Source organism: Urocitellus parryii, chromosome 6 (assembly GCF_045843805.1).
Source record: "Urocitellus parryii isolate mUroPar1 chromosome 6, mUroPar1.hap1, whole genome shotgun sequence".
Taxonomy (NCBI): Eukaryota; Metazoa; Chordata; class Mammalia; order Rodentia; family Sciuridae; genus Urocitellus; species Urocitellus parryii.
The window spans coordinates 112,359,960-112,376,880 of NC_135536.1; positions in this window are offsets into that span (position 1 = coordinate 112,359,960).

Consider the following 16,921-nt stretch of genomic DNA (forward strand, 5'->3'; position numbering starts at 1 on the left):
CAGTCAGCTGAGTTTTTATGGGAGTCACTCCTTGGGAAATTTGAGAGCGGCTTCTCAGTTCTGCTAGTGCCATTTGCGCTAGGATGGGTCCAGGTCTTGCTTGACCATGTGGCTTCCCTCGGAAGCATCAGGGATGTCTCCTTTCTCTGATGACCCTCCTCTTCATAGCAAATGCACTGATTGGCTTTCTGTCCTCCACTGGTCTCATTAATCTCCCCGATCGGAGGTTATGTGGCCCAGAGTTGCAAAGCTCTTTGGAGAAGTCCCCTGCTCCCTGGATTTAGACTGACTCAGAGGGCAAGAGCCAAATATTGGTTTTCTTGGCCCTTTTCATTTAACTTTAATTTTAAAACTTAATCTTAAACATCCATCAAATAAATTTCAACAGCCTTATATTAAGAGTACTGGGCTTTAATGTCTATCTCTCTATCCTGTAGGTGATAACTCATTATCTTAAATCAACCCAGGTTGTGAGTTCTTAAATCAGTGTTCTTAAATCTCTGCAAAACATTAACAGGCAATCTTTAGACCATTTATAAGAAAACTACAAAATAAAATTATCAAGAGTAAAAACATATTTAGTTCATGTAATAGTTACCTTGAATTTTGGCAGAGTTATACATTATATCCCCTGTTTGAGATCCAAGTAATCTTGACAAAAACCAACTTTTGGACACAACTTTAAATGTACTGAAATCTGGCCTACTTCTTTCGTAGTCATTTTCACATGTAGTGAGATGGGACACAAAATCTTTTCTCAGGAAAGGCGGGGCTCTTCATAAATCTTAAGTACTATAGTTCTGAAGCTGATCTTTGCTTTTTAGACATTATTTTATAAAACCTACATAAATTGTTGCTCAAGTTTACAAAAAATAACTAACACAATATAATATCACATCTAAAACATGAATTAAAGAAAGACTGAAAGATTTTAACCTTTTGTAGAAAAGTAGCAAAGTACTTTTGTGTTTTGCAATAGATTAGGCTCTCATTAACTTAAAAATACATTTAAATTGTATCTTAGTGTAAAAAGTAACATAGAACTTTACATATCTTATTGATAACAAGTCCAGTTATAGAACACAAATGATATAAATACACCTCCAACATGTTTTTCTTTTAAGCCTAAAATTACCATACAACTTTAGAACACCGGCTTGATATAATGCCCTTTTAAAGCTTCTACCTTACAGACTTGTATACCTGGAAGATAGGAACACATTAATAGCACCACAATTACATTGATGTTTTTATATTAACCAAGTTTAGCTTTTAAAGAAATAAAATAGCACAATTCTCTAAAAACAACAGTACTTGTTTAACCAGCTGTTTAACTTTTTAAAGATTACTTGCTCAAAAAACTTACACATATAACCAACTTACACAGACCTTCTCTATCGCTTACTAAAACCTTTTTATTTACTTAATCACATAGACTCTCTTATCCAGAAACACATTTTCCTTCTATTAAATCCATATCTAGAACCTTTTAATTTCTCTTTTCCATCTGTTAACCTCTTTTTCTGTTTACATTTTGAAACAATCCTTGTAAATTTTTGAATTTAGGCAGATTATTTCATAGACATCAACATTTATTAGTTTTTTTTATCACCTAGGAAAAACTTATAAGCTTAATTTTAAAGACATCTTTACTTTTATCTGTTTATCCAATTTAAATTGAACCATTTGAATCACGTGAATCAAAGATATTTAGATCCATTTTTTTTTAATTTTTCATGAGCGCTCCTCATATATCACTGCATGATATATGGACATACACACATACAGACATACAACACATAACACAAGTGTAACACATAACACAATAGTAAAGGCCTTGTAGCTTTTCTCAGGTGAAATCTCCATTGCAATGTTCAAAAAACTCCACAGTTGATAAAAAATAGAACTGATCAGAAAAACATTAACTTAAGTCTGTAGGATCAAAATCATGAGCTCAAAAAAATACAGAATCTAAGAAAAAGCAAGAGTCCTAGAAAAAATGACTGGCCAGTAATTAGTAAATACCATACAATTTACATTTTGGTTTGGTCTAGTTTGAGTTCTGGTAAAAAGATACTTTTACTCTTATTTTTTTTCTTTTGGCCTCAGATCAGTCTCCTAATGAGCTCTTAGGCTTATTCTATTTGCATTTCAACTTAAGTCCTGGCTGAGGTCTGGAAGGAACTGGGAAAACTGGAATTCTGAGCAGAAACCTCATGCCTAAGGCATTTTAACCGTAAGTCACAATTTTCAGGTTTGGATGTTGAAAATTATGAAACAAATTTAAGATACAATTCATAAAATTTTATACCTCTATATCTTCCTACACTAGAAAAACTTGCTCACACAAAACTGAAAATAGGATCTCACTTGATAATATAAAAGCTACCATCAGAAGAAATTTCTTCAGGATCATTAAGCCACTTTCTTTGTTCTGAAGTTCCTAAAGTAGAATTAAGTTACATTAAATCACCTGAAAAAAAATTTCAAAAGAGAACCACATACTACCATGTACATCCAAAATTAAGCTTTAAAAATTTCCAAGACTGTTGCTATTCAATGTCATTTCAATAAGCCAGACCAAGGTCCCAATCCAACACTTTTCTTTCCTAAATCCTACACCCAGAGGGGAACAGATATCAAATCATAATTTATTATCCTTGCCCAAATTAATGCACTGGTACACCTAGTGAAATCTTCCCAGGCCACCCAGTTCAAAAATTAGTGAAAAAAAATAAAACTAAATGATTGGGAGTTACTTGCCAACTTGGAAGTAGAGTATTTTAATTTTCCATCCTAAGTATTTAAGTTCTCTAGCATGAACTATCTGAAATAAAAAGCTTAACAATTACCTAAACCCAACTTTTAACTGCAAGATTATGCAATGCTTTAAAAACTCATTTAGATACCAGATTGTTACTATAAAAAATCATCTTTTAGACACACATTTAGCCTAGATTATCCCCAAGAAACAATTTATAATAACCTTTAAAATAGACCAGATAAAGGAAAAATCTCCCCAGGTTTCTAACTCCCATTTAATTATGACTTCTACATCAGTGGCACCATAGATTTCCCCACGAGTGGACCAGATGTTTTCACATAGGGGCAACTATAGGCGTAAAATCAAGGGTCTCGGTGTGGCGACTTTACTGCATTCAGTGTCCCCTTCTTTTTAAGTAGACAGAGATGGAGCAATCCTTACAGTGTAGGGAAGAAATGAGGGAGGTTCCCCGAAGCACAAGAGGCTTCGACAGCTGCTGGAAGTCCCTCAGTCTCTCCTTTTACTTACAGGATTAGCTCCTTTGGTTAGGTCCAATCCCAGGCAATCTGGTATATCTCCTAACTTTCCAGTAGTTAGTTTTTATCTGCCTTAGGTCTTAAAGGGAGAAGGGGGTATGTACTTTGATCGGCCCAAATTTTCCTCCTGGCATCTCCTGGAGAGATAATATATTTGGTTTGCCTGTTGGGGCAGATGCAGAGAGGCCAGCAGATGGAGATTTTGTGGGTCCTCCTGATTCTTTTTCCTCAGTGGGTCCCTAAGATTTTCCCTCTTCATGGCAGGTATCCTAGCTAAGTTGTATTAAAATTGATATTTCCCTCTGGTGGCCAGGTTTCTCCATCAGAGAGTTTGTATTGAGGCCAGGCCAAGAAAATGAGGTGCTTTTTCTTGAGTGTCTGAGGGTCAGATCTATCCCAATTTTTCAATACGCAGGTTAGTGGTGCACCTGGCATATTGGAGAGAGAAGCTCCCATCTGAGTGAGAAGAAAACAGGACTCAGGCGCCCGTGCTGGAGAAAACTGTTCTCATTAGGGACGTCTCCCTAAGGTTGAGCTTCCTTAATGGTCCAGAAAACCCGTCTCTCACCTTGCTTTGCCAAGGGTGTTTCTGATCCCCTTTGGCAAAGTGCTAGAGTCTCAGTTTGCCCTGTGCCAGAGACCCTGGGAGGATTCAGACTTAAGGGCATTACTGCTTATCCTTCCGGCCACTAAAAACCCATTGCAAAAGAGAATCATGGGCTCTTTTGTTGCCTTTGCTCTGTAGACTAAAGGATCCGCCTAAGGGTGAGGGAAATCTACTGGTTGTAAGGTAGCACTTTCTATCAGAGAGAATACCGGAGGAGTTGATTCTAAAAATGCCTCTCTAGCAGCTTAAAGAGAACACAGCACATTTTAAACATTGGGGCTGTAAAACAGACTAGTGAAAGTTACCTATGCACCTTAGGGAACCTGGGCAGATTTTACTAATTATCTCATGCCTTTCTCTCAGTCCTACAACCTGAATTGCTAACATTTCTGACCGACAAAGGAAGGGGAGCATCCAGGAGGGAATGGATGCGGGGTTGGGAGTGCTGCGTAGCCCATACGGAAGCAAATGTAATTGGGGCTTTCCCTCAGTGCCATTCATCTACCCATCACCCTAGATACCCCTTAGGGCTGTCAGGAGGGGGCACAAGAGAAAGGAACCTTAGGAATACGTCTGAGTGTAGACCAGACCAGAATTCCGCAGTTGTTCCAAACTCCTTCCTCCACCTCCACGCATCCAAGGCAGATGGGGATTTAGGGACACTGTGCACTCACACCAATTGCTCTCTGGGCCCAGACAGAAAAGTTGGAAGCGGCTTTGGCAAAACCCAACATGCCTGCTCTGTATTGAACAGGTGATTGAGAGCTGCCTAGGCCGGGAAACCTCTCACCCGAGTCTTGAAGAGTGGCGGCTGCACTAATTGCATTTAAGTCGCCGTTGGGTGCCCACCTTACCCTCCAGAAAGAAAGAGAGAAAGAAGATGCACCTCAAACAGACATGGGTTGCGTGGAGAGGCGCTTACCTCGGTGTAGAATCTCGGTTGGGAACCTCCAATATGTTACCGCTGTTGACTGGTGAGGAGTCCTTGCTTCCCCAATGTTGAAGAATAACACCAGAGAAGCACGCCGAGGCAAGGTCAGAGTAGAAATTAGAAGTTTATTAAAGGACAGCAGAAAAGACTTCTGCCGGAGGAAGAAGGGGACCCAAGAGGTGGAATCCCTTGAGCTGACAATTTTGATTGAGGTACAATTCACATGCTATAAAATTCACCACATAACTCTATAGTTCTTAGCATATTCACAAGGCTGCATAACCATTATCACTAATCTCACAACATTTTTGTCATCCTGAGAGAAACCCTGTACCTATGACTGGCCACTCCCTGTTCCTTCGTCCCAGCCCCTGGCAACCACTAATCTGCTTTCTGTCTCTATCGATCTGCCCATTCTGGACATTTAAATGGAATGTAAATGGAATGACACAGCACATGACCTTTTGTGTCTGGCTTCTTTCACTTAGCACAGTGTTTCCAAGTTCATAAAGTGGGATCAGCATTATGTTTCTTTTTCTTACCACATAACATTCCACTGTATGAATGTATCACATTTTGTTCATCAGGTAATGCTTATTTGGGTGTTTCCACTCAGAACTATTATGGGTAATGCTGTCAGGAACATTTATGTACAAGTTTCTGTTTCCAGATGTTCCCTTGAGTACACCCAAGAGAATGCATCATGTGACCAGGACTGCACATAAAATGATGGACCTGTATAGCCAGGTATGCAGTAGACCATGTTATCCAGGTCAGTGTAAGTGCACTCTATGATATGATGTTCCCACTACAAGGAAATTGCCCAGCAATGCACTTCTCAGAATGTAGCCCTGTCTTTAGGTGACGCAGGACTCTATCTAGTGGCGGCATTGCTGAGTCACATAGTAATTTTATGCTGAATCTTCTGAGGAACTCCCACTGTTTCCACAGTTGATGTGCTATTTTACATCCCTACTAGCAATTTCTGACTGCTGTGTGTAGTACTTGACTTTTTTAAAAGTCCCTTTCATACCCATGACTTCTTTTAATCCTCAAATAACCCTGCAAATAATTATGTTCATTTCTTACAGGTAAAGAGATGGTACAGATGAGGATTCTTTCAGTTGCAAGTGACAGAAACTCAACACAAATTGACTGAAGCCGAAAAGGGAGTCTAACCGCTTCCGTGACTAGGAAGTGCAAAGGTGATCTAACTGCAGGCATGGCTAGATCAAGGGTCTCAGATGAATGTTACTGCTGTCTCTCTAATTTCTTAGTTTTGTGTTACCCTATTCTTTCCTGCATCAGACAGTGTTTGTCTGTCTGTCTAGAAAAATAACAGACAGCATTCACAAGTGTACACTTTCTAGATACCAAAAGGAAAGAAGTGGCCTGCCTTCCTCAATCCAGCAGAGAAGTTCAGGGCTTAGGCTCTCGCCCTCCCTGGAAAAATCACAGTGTCTGGAGGTTATGGAATTATAATTGGGCCAGTCTGGGACACACACCCATCCCTGAGGGGTTGGGAGGAGAAGGGCATCATGATTGACAGCCCCACCAAGACCACATATTATGGGAGAGGATGTTCCTAAAGATACCAGGAAAAGGGGGATGGCAAAGTATACTAGAGAGACAGACCCATCATTGCTAAGTCCACTTCAAAGATCCAAGCTCAAAACAGCAATAGCTTTACTCAGGAGTTCATAGAACCTACCATGACAGAACTGTGATGGGAATCCATGTGTTTTGAACATCAGAACACCCCCTCCCAGCTGGATGGAGGGAGAGGTAAGCCAGACCAGGACTATGTGGGCATGGTCAGCCCAGAGGGAGGTCCTGCGTGTGGCTCCTGTGGCTCACAGCTTGCAATCTGGCACCTCCTCTGATGGAACCCTGACTCCCATGTCCTCTGAAGAACCTAGCAGTGGGTGGGAGGCTGCTAACAGAGGCCTGGGCTCTTCTAGGATCTGTGCATCTTCTAACAGCAGAATACTTGGGTGGCCTGGTCTGCATTCATTTTGGAGAGATGACTCTTGCTTTCTACTCTTTCTCTGCATTTTTCAGAACTCTATGCTTGGATGGCCTGGGTCTGAAGGGTTTCCCAGGTTGCTGGACTTAATAGTGTCAAAACTGGAACCACTTTCTGATAAACTGGGATGGATTGGTCTTCTCTGTCTATCTTGAGCCCTCTGCCTTACTTTCTCTCAACACTTGCTCTTTCTTTACTCCACATGTGTCTTTCTCTCTCCCACCGTCTGGTTATTTTCTTTCTATCCCCTTTCCTCTGCCCCTGGGTGCCTCCAAATGCAGCCACTTTCCATATCAACATGGGGGCACATCACCTCAAAGCTCTCCCTGGTTTCCAGGCCCCTTTGCAACCGCAGACCCACTGCATGGATCTGGCCTTCTCCCTGCACTATCAGGGATCTGTGCTTAGGAAATGCTAACTCTTTCTTAAAGATAAACAACTTACAGTTTCTGGGAAGGCACATCTTATGCCAAAAAAAAAAAAAAATGATACAACAAATTCCAAAGCCAAAAAGGAAAAAAAAAAAAAGGAAAGAAAACCACTCAGATTGCTTTCGCTATCTGCAGTTTGATTGATGTGTGCTGCTGTTCTGGACCAATCCAGATGGAAGGTGACTGCATTTTACCATGCAACAGCAGGCTGAGAGGATGTCCCTTATTCTCTGTTTGTCACACCAGGTCTCATCCCTACCAACAAAGCGAAAGCACTTAACTCTGAAGAAATGTGTTTATCCCAGCAGTGGGGTTCCCCTTCCCTCTTGCAGGCAGGGGGTGCTGCCCATTCCCCCTCATCCTGGGCCTGAGCCCCAATCTTATTTCCATTGCTGAGGGCCTGTGACTGGTATTTCTACTGGGACCAACCCTGCGCATAACCTAAACTGAATCCGGGAAGTTATTTTGTGATCTCCATTTCTGAAGCCACAAGTATGTCCAGCATTTGCAGTAAAGATATCAAAGGAAAGAAGTTAAGACCTCAGCACAGACAGACACGCAGGATAGAGAGGCAAAGACCTCTTTGAAGAAGAACTATGGCCAAGGATATGGGAGAATACAAAGTGAAAAGCCTAAAGGTGTCAGAACCCTAGAGAGGCCATTTCTGAGGGGGCTTAGAGCTAAACTCTTGATGTTAGACCAGACCAGAGGCAAACATCACAGCAATGACAACACTGTGGAGAGCTGCCTTAGCTGGGCCCTTGTCATGGGCTAAGTGTGACTCTGCTTCATCTCCTTCAGCCCTGGGCCTCCTGGGGGTTCTTTGGGACTTCCATCCCGGCCAAGGGCAGGGCTGAGGTATCAGGGAGAAGCCATGAAAATTAGAGTCTGGCTGCAGTGCTCAGGGGTAAAGACAGACTTACTAGGATTTTCAGGAAGCAGAGCCATGACATTAACAAGACATGGGGTGGAGTAAGGAATTCCCATGGTCTATGGGGTTCAGGGCCAAGGGATGAGGAGCCCAGCCACTCTATAAATGTGTTTACTGAGCACCATGCTGGGATGCAGTGACAAACCAGATGTGGCTCTTGGCTCCTCTCAAAGCTCCACATTTAGGAGAGGATGCAGAAATGTAAAGTCAAAATCTAAATCAAAACAACAGCTCCCATAGACTGGCCACTTACTGAGCTGGATGCTTTCCTGATATCATTTCCTTTCATGCTCATTGCAATCATACAAAGCAGTACGACCTCTGCCTCCTTTTGCTGATGAAGAACTTGAAGCTCACACAGATAAGGGTTCAGAACTTATAAAGGCAGACCCAGGACTTGAACTTGGTGTTGCCTAACTCCAGATTCTGAGCTCCTCCACTGGAGGACGTTTTTGGAGGGTATATGAGGCTGTGCTGAGGGCCTTCATGGAAGAGGGATCAAAATCCTAGGGGAGCACCGAGGAGAGCCAGAGAAAGAGGTCCATCTGGCAGGCCTTGCAAGTTGTAGTTTTTCAGAGGGGAAGCGGGTGTTCCAAGAAGAGGAAACTGCGGATGGACCAGAGTCTGCAAAGGAGCAAAAGTTCAAGGTGTGCCAAGGAATGGAGAGCCCTCAGAAGTGAGCAACCCGTAGAAACAGAGCAAACCCGAGTTTCAGGGCCCTATCCCTGTGAAGATGCACCCCCTCTGCTATATTTGGGGAGAGTGTTGCCGACTCCTGAGTTAGCCCTTTGTGAGCTAGTTCTTTAGCTTGAGCCTGGTTATCTTCTCCAGTGGTAGAAGACGACAGTGCAGATCTCCTCGCCTCTGTGGCCATTCAGCAGCCGTGATGGACACACCCACACTCATCTGTGCAGGCATTCACTCCTTAGATCCAGCACAATCCAAAGTGTGTTAGAGAAGAGAAGCAGTTCCCTAGGTAGGCCTCCAATGTGCAGACACCCTTGGCGTCCTGATGATAGTGTCCTCTGTGATTTCTTGGAGGACCGCGGGCTCCTTGCAGTTCTCTCTCCCGCTTTCAGATGACGATGCTTCAGGATTTTAAGCCATTGTGGCAGTGTCTGAAATGCCAGGAACAGGGCCCTTAAAGGACACCCTTTAGCTGTACAAAGCCTCCCAGATAAAGATTTTTACATTTCCATCCTTTTCTTTACTTTGAGGCAGATCAAATTCTAGGGAGGCAAGCCCTAAGTTTTGGGGAGGAGGAGAGGTGATGAAGCAAGGGAGATAACTCTGGGTTGAGTTATAGGGGACTTTTAATGCTATAGTAAGGAGAGGGTCTTCACTTGATAGGTAAGGAGAAACTGGAGGTTTGAGTGATGGGAGGAGAGGGGCAGTCCAACCCCCGATGAATCAGGAGGACAGAACTGTGGCTTCCATTCCGGAAGGCTCTGTGGAGGACATGCCACCACATCATGGATCATCTCCGGACACCCTCTCCTCACTGCCCCAGGACATTGTGTGCTTCTACAGACATTGCTGGAGCTTCTCTGAAGATGCCATCTTCCTCCCACCTGGGCTCGGCAGGTGCTGTTCCCCTCTGTGCCCGAGAGGCCCTGCACTCCCAGCCCCGCTGCTGGCTTAGCCAAGTCTGTGCCTTGCCTGTCCTTCAAGGTCCTGAACAATGGGGATTTCTCTTGCCTTCCTTAATGTATTTCCTACCTCACTCCGAACTAAACCACATTCTCCCTCCAGGCTCATACTCGGCATCCCCAGAACATGAAGAGCAGGACCAACAACCCGTCACTGAAACAGCACTGACTATGGTCCATGAATGAGGGGAGCTGGTAGGTGAGAACCCACCAGGTTTGAATGACTGCAGTGTGTTCTGCACGGTCTCCTGGGATGGCCCAGTAACCCCCAGCTGTGTCCTGCACTCTGCCTTGTCTGCCTTCTTCTTCACCTTAATCCCTTGTTCCCTTGATAGTACTTCCTGGGATCATGTCCCCCACAAAACTTAAATCCTGTGTCTACTTCTGGGGAAACTCAGCCCAAGGCAAGTGGTTCAGAGACATGAAGCAACTTGTTCCAAGTTTCACAGCTAGAAAGTGGCAGTCAGGACTTGTCTCCAATGATATGGGTGCAGCACAATACAGCTTCCATGCCACTTTAATGCCACTGTCTCCACACTTGCTCACTCCTGGGCCAGACATAGAATGTCTTGGGATGCTGGAAATGTGGCCATTTGACATTGGATTCACTCTTTGAAAAAGAAAATTCCTCTTTAGAAGCAGATTTACCAATGCAACTGATATCGATCATTCTCTGATAGTGTGAACTTACTGATCGTATCTTTTTCTTCCCCAAGGTCTCTAAATGGAGTAGGAACTTACATAGGGAAGAAGAAGGGACATGAGTTTGCAGGGAATGTGGGGCAGGAGCACCAGGCCTCATGCAGGTGGAGGGCCCAGAAGGAGAAAGCAGCCCCTCAAAGAACCAGCTGAGAGGGGTATGAAAATTCATGGGCCTTGTTTCTTCACTTAGCTGAGAGCTGATCCTACCCTCTGGGTCACTGTCCTCAGCCTGGAAGGGCATGCAGAGATTTCTGAACATCCCAAGTTGCATAACTGATCTAGGAAGTGGAGGAGGAGAAGTGAGGAGAGCACGGCCCAAGACAAACCATAAAAAAAGTTCGTGACAGCAGGACCAGTAACAAAACCTCCTATCTAATCTCTGCCTCCAGCCAGGCTCGCTGGCCAACCTTGCCAATCCCAGTGGCAGAATGGAAAAAGAGTTTATCTCTCCTTCTACCATAGGGTCTAGGACCTGGCATTGTCCCTGTGAACAAATGCCTGCCAGGCTGGGGCAGCCACCAGTGGACACCTGCTTGGAGATGGCTTGTCCACACAGATTTCTGCAAAGAGGACTGTTTCTGGCTCTCCTGGGGGGTGGGGCGGGGGGGTTAGCCCAGGCTGCTCCAGCTGCTGAAGCTCAGCCTGGCCCGAAATAAACATCTTCTAAGTGATCTGCAGCTGGGAGCAGCAGCCAAGTGGTGGTGGGGGAAGAAGCCATGGTAAGTGGGGGTGTTTTAGTTGATGTTTGGGTAACAAATGCTTCTGTGAGCATTTTTTCTATGCTGAGTGTTAGTGAGAAAAAGATGGCTTCAAGTGTTCAGCCTAAGGCCTCTTGAGAACTTCCTCCTTTGTGATGACCCCAAATCAAGCATCATTAGGAAGATTATTACAAGGGAAATGGAGATAGCATTGTCTTTGCCTCAAAACAGACTGCCAATGTCTGGTGGCCCCTCAAGTTGCTCTGGGACTGTGGGGGTAGGGAGTGTAGTGGTTAAACTTAAGCTCTGGGGTCAGAGATGCCTGGGCTAAATTCCTAGCCTGACCCCCTCAACAGCTGGATAACCTGCCTCTTACAAGTATTTTGCCTTCACCTGTAAAATGAGAATGATTAGGCAGCAAGCTCTTCTGGAGCACTTACCCAGACTCTGCTCTCAGCATCTGACATTTATTAGCTCTTTGAATGATCACAACTCTATGCAGTTCGTGCTGTCACTACTCCCATTTTATAGATGAGGAAACCAAGGTTTAAAAGGAACCAACACTTGCTCAAGGACTCTCAACTATGCATGGTGGAGCCTGGAATCTGGCTGCAGCACCCTCCGCCGCCCTATCTTCCCGGTTGCTGTGAGCAGTAGATGAACTGCAGCCTGTCAAGGGCTTGGCGGAGTGCCTGCCACATGGCAAGCGCTCAATAAATGTTAGCTTTTATTATTAACAACATACACAACAGCGCTCAACAGTCTAGTCAAGCTGCCCACATCATTTGAGATTCTTAACGATCCCTGACATTTGTTAGCTGTGTATATAAGTCAAAGGGCTCTCCCAATTCATGTCTCCTCTTTCCCCCGAAGCCCCATGGAGGCAGTGGGGCAGCTTCAAATGGCACGAGAAGGTCGAGAAGGTCGGTGACTCGCATAAGGTCCCATACTGGCCCTCTGATCATTCCATTCCTCAGCAAGTCTGCGTTGACATCCCAGACCCAGAATTAAATACCACAGGGGCTGGAAACAGTGCCCAAGGACCACCAGTAGATGACCTATTCGTATGTTTAACACAGACTCTATTTACACAAGCATTTTAATAAACTACGAAACAACAACTTACTAATTGTTCGTACTTGATCTTTTTTGTAATAGCAATCTGAAGGGATTGCAATGAAAGCAGATCCACAAACTCATACAATATCTAAAGATAAAAAATAAAAATAGAAGAACAAGCATTGAATAATAGAACCTGATATTCAAACAACAGTTTCCAGTGTACAAACAAGGGTGATCTCTTTTTAACCTCATGACGGTCCTCTGTTGGACACAATTGTGATATAAAGTTTGAGTTTAGGAGAGCTACTGTAATAATATGACTCTGCCCAAACTCCTTCCCCTATTGAGTTTTGCCTGAGTGCTTTTTTTAGTTGCTAAGAGAGTAATGTTAATAACTCCCGTATGTTTCAACTGTGGCTATAGGAGGATTTAGAATGTTGGTTTCCTTATTTTTTTTTAACTCCACATTTTGGACCTCTCCTAGATTCTGCCTCATATATCTGTGGTGGTTAATTTTAGATATCAACTTGACTGAAATGAGGAATGGTCGGATAGCATTATTTCTGGGAGGAATGCTTGGTTTTGAATCTCAGCTTTGATACTTAGTAATTCTGTGACTTTGGCCAAGACACTTGTTTTTGGTGTTTCAGGGTTCTCACCTAGTGAGAGTATCTTCCTCATGTGACTATTGTGAAGATTAAATGAGCCAACATCAAGTTTTTGGAAAAGTGCCTGTACATAGTTACTACATGCTGTTTGCTTATGGGAAATAAAAATGATCTCTCACAAAGATTGTAGAATTGTTTCTCTCCTTAGTGTTCTATATATTTTTGCTTTATAGATTTTGAGGCTAAGTTTTTAGGTACATATAAATTTAGGATTGTCATATCTTCTTAGTGACTGGAACCTTTTATTTTCTTTAGTAATGCTTTATGCCTTAAAATCTGCTTTATTGCATATTAACACAGTTTGGCTTTCTTTTGGTTAGTGTTTACCTGGGCACTCATTTCCCCCTCCCCCCCTTTTTTTTTAAATTCAACCTTTTTCTATTCTTGTGACTTACTCATGTAACTAGTATATAGCTATTTTAAAATCTGATCTGTTGAAAAAAAAATTTTCCATTGGAGTACTTAGATCATTTACATTTCATTTAATTGCCTCTATACTTGAGTTTAGTTCTACTGTCTTATAAATGTTTTCGATTTGTCCTGCCTGATTTATGTGCCTTTTTTCTCTTTTTCCTTATTTCTTTTGGATAGATTATTTGTAATTATCCTTTTTCTCCTCTGTTAGGTTGGAAGTGATGAATGCATTTGCTGTTCTTGAACAATATCCTAGACATTCCAGCATTCATCTTTGATTTGTGAAGCTCTAATATTATGTGTTTTTTATCCTCCTCTTAGACAATACAGGGGCTTCAAAATACTTGTGTTATAGTTCATACACAATCGTTTTTATCTATTTTCTCTATTTTAAACATCAAGAAAGTTTTTCTTTTGCAGCCCATCAATATTTACATTTATTCACAAATTTGCCATTTTTATTGTTTTTCCTGCAGTGTTGATGTTCTATATGGGATCATTTTCCTTCTGCCCAAAGAATGCCATTTAGTTATTTCCTTTAGGACTGCATTTTATGGTGTCAAATTCTCTCAATTCTTATGTGTATGAAATGTCATTATTTCTCTTTTATTCCTCAAGGATGTTTTCTCTGGGTATAGAATTCTGATTGGCATTATTTTTTTTCTCTTAGCACCTTGAAATATTCATTCCATTGTCTTCTGATCCTTGTTTGTCTGGAGAATTTAGTTGTCCATTTAATCATTGCTCTTTTGGACATAAAATGCCTTTTCTTTCTATACCTGCCTTTAAGATTTTTATTTTTGATTTTGACTTTACTATATTGTAGATTTCTTCTTACTTGTTCTTCTGTAATTTGTTGGACTTCATTCACTTTTGGATTCAAGTCTTTTGTCAGTTTGGAAATTCTCCAGTCACCACCTCTTCAAACACTACCTCCATCCATTCTCTCTCATCTGTGTAGCAGTGGGAATCCAATTAAGCATTTGTTAGGATTTCTAACTGAACCCGCCATGTTTCTTACCCTCTGATAGCATTTCTCAGAGTTTTCTTCTTATGTTTTATTCTGGATATTTTATGCTTTCTTTCAGTTTATTAAGTCAGCTAAGCCAAATCCCAGTTTTTAAGTTCTTAATTTTGACTACTTATTTTTTTAGTTTGAGAATTTATATTTGGTTCTTTATAGTTTCTTTATATTCAAGTCTGTATCAATAAACTTAGAATCATTCCATTCTGTTTTTATTGTATTCTGTTTCTTGTGATGCTTGAATATATTGTCTCCTCCTATGACTAGTTATCTTTGTGCATAGGTCATTGTAATTGAGAATTGTGAAAACAAATAGAGAATCTGAATTTTGTTCCACAGAGGATTATTTGTTTTTGCTAGATTCCTGAGGCTACTCACCTTAACCATAATATTAATCATTAAAATTGCCTTAATGCTTAATAATGTTCTGGAGTTAAGACTCTCTTGGGTACCCAGATGTCCGGAAGGTGGGCTAGCGTCCTTGTGAGGGCCGATTTATTGACAGGTCATGCTCAGTCTTAGTTCATAGCCCTTCAGGATCTGAAGTGTTAGGGAATTATGTGATTCCCAATTTGTTAGACCTTGAATTACAACTCTTGCTCTCTCCACAAATATTGTAAAAAGTGTTTCCTGGTCTCCATGCTGCATCTTCTGAATTTGCAAATGCCTTCAGAGTAAAAGCAGCCTCAAATGCCAGGCTCACCTCTTTGGGCTTACTTTCTCTTTCAGATCTCAGCCCAGTAATTTTTTTTTAACTACCTTGATAGCTTTCCCATACTTTCAGTCTGACTTTTGGAAAATATTTTGCCCAGTTTTTCCAGTCTTCTTAGAGGAAGAATTTGTCTAGATTACCAAAGCTGCCAAAATTGGAAATGTAATCCAAAATATGACAATGTCATTTTCTTGCTATGGCTTTTAATAATATCTTATAAAACTGAGCAAGAACCTTCTAGAATTTCCACTTAAAAATCACCTACTGCTGGGACAGTGATTTCATGCAGTTGTATGTGAATAATAACTTGAGGACTAGGATATTGATTCATTCATTTCTTCAACAAATATTTATTGGCTGTGTGCTGTGTCCCAGGCACTGGTTTTGGTGAACCAGGGAACCCTCCTTTCTCTCAGAATGTTTCAAGTCTTGAAAGAGAGGGGATCCCTGCCCCCAACAACAACAACAACAAAAAGGCAACACTCAAATGTGATGAGAGATGGAGAGGGAGACTGAGGACAATCGATTGCAATAGGAAGTACTTGCAGGTGCCAAGGACTACATCCACTGTGATGCTTTGTCTGCAAGCACCAGAAAACAGAATCAAATGGTCTTAAATAATGAGTGAATGCATTATCCCTCACAGAATGAGAAGTCCAGAGCTGGAGGAACCTCCAACACAGGTCATCACGACTCTAGCTCCTCTTCTGTTTGCCTTCTCACTGTCATCAGGCTGGTTCAAGATGGCAGCTGAAATCCATTATGCCCTTCAGCCCAGCCACAGCCACACCCAGAGGGAAAAGAGGAAGGCTTCCCAGAATCTCCAAGCACAATCTCCTCACTTCTACCTGGCCAGGCCCACTCTTGTGGCAGTCACTGGTAAATGGAACACGATGGGCTTAGACTGGTTGCAGTCTGCTCCTGGCTGGGGAGGGCTGTATTTCTTTGAGTCATCTGTGGGGGAGAATTGGGATTCTGTTAGGAAGAAGAAGGAAGGAGCACAATGATTGTCAGGCAGGCAGACAGCAGCCCATCTCAGGGAGTTGTTGACAGAGATGAGATGCCACCAAGGACCAGCCACCTGTTCTACAATTCCCCTAGTCTTTTATGTATGCATTCTAGCATGTTTTTCTCAATAACCCCATAAACCAAAATAAGCTAGGGTTATTGAGTGTTTTTACAGGATAACTCCTTCAGACCTTATGAGAGCCCAGTGAAGCAGATCCTATTACTGCCCTCGTTTTATAATGACAAAACTGAGTCATGGAGTGTTAAGGGGCTTGTCCAAGGTTATATGGTGGATGGAGCCTGGATTTAAGCCCAGGTTGTCTGGCTCCAAAGTTAATGATTTTTATCCTCTTTGATAAACTGTCTCTGGCAAGGTCAATGGAGACTATGAGCCTGATTTTTCAGATGAAGAAACCGAAGCTCAGAATTGTAACGTTCACTCACCTGCTTATTCATTCAGGAAATCTTCCCTTTAGTACTCCAGATGCTGTGCTCGACTCTAGGAGTGATCTGTTAACAAGATACTGCCACTGGCCTCATGGGGCCAGAGACTAGTAGAATCACAGAATGACTACTCTGAGCAATTTGGCACAAGAGTAGCTGGTGGGCGCCGGCATCAAATGCTTGGGTTCAAGCCTCAGCCTCATGGCTCACTAGCTGAGTGACCTTGGGCAGGTTCTGTTCTGAGCACTTCCTCTTGGCCCCACTAGTGGGATTATAGGGATAGCTGAACACGGGACACCATGCTGGACAGAGGA